This window comes from Lepidochelys kempii, chromosome 9, assembly GCF_965140285.1.
Source record: "Lepidochelys kempii isolate rLepKem1 chromosome 9, rLepKem1.hap1, whole genome shotgun sequence".
NCBI lineage: Eukaryota > Metazoa > Chordata > Testudines > Cheloniidae > Lepidochelys > Lepidochelys kempii.
Window position 1 is genome coordinate 36,172,896 of NC_136388.1, and position 5,028 is coordinate 36,177,923.

Consider the following 5,028-nt stretch of genomic DNA (forward strand, 5'->3'; position numbering starts at 1 on the left):
GCCTTTTATGTTCCTAAGGTCTCCTGAGTGATTCCAAGTGGGCAGAAATGCTAGGTAAGGTAACTGGGGTGAGAGGTGTTAGATTTTTAGTTCTCTGAGTGGATAACATGTTAAATTACTGCTTGAGCCAAACATTTTATTTATTTTAAACAGACTCCCTAGACAGCATTGAACTGTTGGCCTTTTTACTTCTGTGATAATCAAAATGGGTCTACACTTTAGTTTCCTCTCTACTTCCCCAAACAGTAGGGACATTTTTTTTAAGTTATCCTTTCTCTCTCTAGCCTTCCTCTTCTGGCCATGATCTTTATTGCTGTGTTTGCTGTGACTGAAGGAAAGTTGAAGTGAGTTTTACATTTAGCTCTGCAGGGCCTAAGATTTGTGGCCATTCTGACAGTGAGTAGGAATCAGGGTGCGATGGGTGATGTGGGCTGCCATCCCTCCCACTGCCCCTGGAAACCCCACACAAGACCATATAGCTGCCTGGACTGAACCCCCTTCAGCCCTCTGTGTAGGACCTAGGGAATTAGTCTGAGAGTGGACAGCCCACCTCTCCCATCGACTCAAAGACCCCTCACCCTAACACATTGCTGCCTGAGTGGGTTATGAAACTTCCCAGCTCCAGGCAAAGTCACCTCCTGCCAGAAGCCAGAGTCCCACAGGTAAGTGAGGGCCTGCCCTAGCCCACTGCAGAATCTCCTGCCAGAGAGACTTCACAGTTACAACACACACTTTGCTCCTCTACAAAGGAAAAAGGACACTAAACTATCTAAACTACTACATGCCACAAGGGGCCACAACAGTGGTTCCCTTAACCCACCCAGCAATATGGTTAATCTATCCAGCTATACTCTTAGCCCAGCAGAAGAATCTGTCCTATCTTGGGGCCTCTCCTTCTGCCCCTCCATCCCCACGAACATGCTACAGTTCTGTGGTGACCTAGAATCCTATTTTCGATGTCTCCAACTCAAAGAATATTTCCAGCACACCTCTGAACAACATACTAACCCACAGAGACCTTCCTACCAAGACTACAAAAAAGAAGGATTCTGTGTGGACTCCTCCTGAAGGTCGAAACAACAGACTGGACTTCTACATAGAATGCTTCCGCCGACATGCACAGGCTGAAATTGTGGAAAAGCAGCATCACTTGCCCCATAACCTCAGATGTGCAGAACACAATGCCATCCACAGCCGCAGAAACAACTCTGACATCATAATCAAAAAGGCTGACAAAGGAGGTGCTGTTGTCATCATGAATAGGTTGGAATATGAACGAAAGGCTGCTAGGCAGCTCTCCAACACCACTTTCTACAAGCCATTACCCTCTGATCCTACTGAGGGTTACCAAAAGAAACTACACCATCTGCTCAAGAAACTCCCTGAAAAAGCACAAGAACAAATCTGCACAGACACACCCCTAGAACCCCGACCAGGGGTATTCTATCTGCTACCCAAGATGCATAAACCTGGAAATCCTGGATGCCCCATCATCTCAGCCATTGGCACCCTGACAGCAGGATTGTCTGGCTTTGTAGACTCCCTCCTCAGGCCCTACGCTACCCACCAGGGTTGCCATGACATTATCGGGGATACTGTTCCTGACAGCTTGTAGTCCATCTTTGTGGGGAATGTTGGTGTAGAGGACTTCTACATCCATAGTGGCCAGGATGGTGTTTTCTGGAAGATCACCAGTGGATTGCAGTTTCCTCAGGAAGTCAGTGGTGAGACTGAGGAAACTATAATCCACTGGTGATCTTCCAGAAAACACCATCCTGGCCACTATGGATGTAGAAGCCCTCTACACCAACATTCCACACAAAGATGGACTACAAGCTGTCAGGAACAGTATCCCCGATAATGTCATGGTAAACCTGGTGGCTGAACTTTGTGACTTTGTCCTCAACCAAACTATTTCACATTTGGGGACAATGTGTACCTTCAAGTCAGTCGCACTGCTATGGGTACCCGCATGGCCCCACAGTATGCCAACATTTTTATGGCTGACTTAGAACAACACTTCCTCAGCTCTCGTCCCCTAACGCCCCTACTCTACTTGCGCTACACTGATGACATCTTCATCATCTGGACCCATGGAAAAGAAGCCCTTGAGGAATTCCACCATGATTTCAACAATTTCCATCCCACCATCAACCTCAGCCTGGACCAGTCCACACAAGAGATCCATTTCCTGAACACCACAGTGCTAATAAGCGATGGTCACATAAACACCACCCTATACAGGAAACCTACTGACCACTGTTCCTACCTACATGCCTCCAGCTTTCATCCAGACCACACCACACGATCCATTGTCTACAGCCAAGCTCTACGATACAACCGCATTTGCTCCAACCTCTCAGACAGAGACAAACACCTACAAGATCTCTATCAAGCGTTCTTACAACTACAATACCCACCTGCTGAAGTGAAGAAACAGATTGACAGAGCCAGAAGAGTACCCAGAAGTTACCTACTACAGGACAGGCCCAACAAAGAAAATAACAGAACGCCACTAGCCAACACCTTCAGCCTCCAACTAAAACCTCTCCAACGCATCATCAAGGATCTACAACCTATCCTGAAGGATGACCCATCATTCTTACAGTTCTTGGGGGACAGGCCAGTCCTTGCTTACAGACAGCTCCCCAACCTGAAGCAAATACTCACCAGCAACCACACACCACACAACAAAACACTAACCCAGGAACCTATCCTTGCAACAAAGCCCATTGCCACATATCTATTCAGGGGATACCATCATAGCACCTAATCACATCAGCCACACTATCAGAGGGTCATTCACCTGCACATCTACCAATGTGATATGTGCCAGCAATGCCCCTCTGCCATGTACATTGGCCAAACCGGACAGTCTCTATGTAAAAGAATAAATGGACATAAATCAGACGTCAAGAATTATAACATTCAGAAACCAGTCGGAGAATACTTCAATCTCCCTGGTCACTCGATTACAGACCTAAAAGTTGCAATACTACAACAAAAAAACTTCAGAAACAGACTCCAATGAGAAACTGCTGAATTGGAATTAATTTGCAAACTGGACACCATTAAATTAGGCTTGAATAAAGACTGGGAGTGGATGGGTCATTACACAAAGTAAAACTATTTCCCCGTGTTTATTTTTCTCCCTACTGTTACTCACACCTTCTTGTCAACTGTTGGAAATGGGCCATCCTGATTATCACTACAAAAGATTTTTTTTCTCCTGCTGACAATAGCTCACCTTAACTGATCACTCCCGTTTTAGTGGGTATGGCAACACACATTTTTTCATGTTCTCTGTGTATATATATATATATATATATCTTCCTACTGTATTTTCCACTGCATGCATCCGATGAAGTGGGTTTTAGCCCACGAAAGCTTATGCTCAAATAAATTTGTTAGTCTCTAAGGAGCCACAAGTACTCCTCGTTCTTTTTGCTGATACAGACTAACACGGCTATCACTCTGAAACGTGTGGAGGACATGGAATCTTTCCCCATACAGCACCTCCCATTGAAATACTCAACAATGCTATCAGCTTGAGATATGCTGATTATACTTCCTTACCAGCTTCTTTGTCTATTCCCAGTTCTTAGTCCTTTTTGTGTTGTAATGAACAGTGCACTGAGTTGATGCCTGTTGTTGAATACAAGACCAAATGGAAGCTTCTTCTGTGCTGTTATGCTCATTCCTAGGTAGAGTGAGATAGAATAAGCCAATGTGGAGGTCAACAAATTGTGGCTCACTGTGGCCCAGCCATTGTCGCACAAGACAAGGCATAGTCACCTCTCCAGGTGCAGATGGAAGAAGGCATTTTTAGTAGCCATGGCTATTGAAGTATCCAGGGCTGAGGAGTTAAGGACCTCTCAGATGCTCACAGATCTGATGTTCTGTTTTTGCTCTTGCTAAATAAGATGGGAGAGAGAAAGAATTTTGACTCTGCTGACCATGGGTGTTGGTCCTTTTATCTTTAAAGGACTAACATAAAATGCAGGAGCCACATGGGCACAGCTGAGCCGAAATTAACTGTGTTTGTTGAATATACACAACATGCAATGCCTAGCAATATGCATGAGCATGCGTGCACACACACACACACACACACACACACACACACAGAGCTGGGTTCTGCTGGCTTATAAAACATAGAACGGGGTGGCCAACCTGAGCCTGAGAAGGAGCTAGAATTTACCAGTGTACATTGCCAAAGAGCCACAGTAATACGTCAGCAGCCCCTCATCAGCTCCTCCGCCCCCCCCCCGCTCCCAGCGCCTCCCACCCACTGGCAGCCCCACCGATCAGCGCCTCCCCCTCCCTCCCTCCCGATCAGCTGTTTCATGGGGTGCAGGAGGCTCTGGGGGGGAAGGAGGGAGGAGCAAGGGCATGGCAGGCTCAGGGGAGGGGGTGGGATGGGGTGGAGTAGGGGGCAGGGCCTGTGGCAGAGCCAGGGGTTGAGCAGTGAGCACCCCCCGGCACACTGGAAAGTTGGTGCCTGTAGCTCCAGCCCCGGAGTCGGTGCCTATACAAGGAGCTGCATGTTAACTTCTGAAGAGCCAGATGTGGCTCCAGAGCCACAGGTTGGCCACCCCGACATAGAACATGGTGAGCACCACTAGAGGGCTCACAGACTATTTAAAAGGATACTACCCTATTCTGATGCATGACAGTGAGATAGTTGTGTCCCATGTCAGACAACTAGCAGGAGCTAACACGTATGAAATGGATCCACTTTTAACATTCACATCACTCCAAAGAAGTAGTGATGGATGACAGTCATCTGCTATGTCTCTAAGATGGATAGTAGTATCCTATCTTCTGCACCGTCAGAATACCTGACCTCATGAGTATGGGTCATCCTCCCTTCAGTCTATGGGTGAAGAATTTATCCATCAGCTCAGCCACAATCTTTTTATCATGTGCTGGCCCAGACACTTAATGGGAGGGAGTTGATTTACCACTGTATTTAGCACTCTGTTGCCACCTACTGATGCATCAGGGAACTACAGATTTGATAGTAGA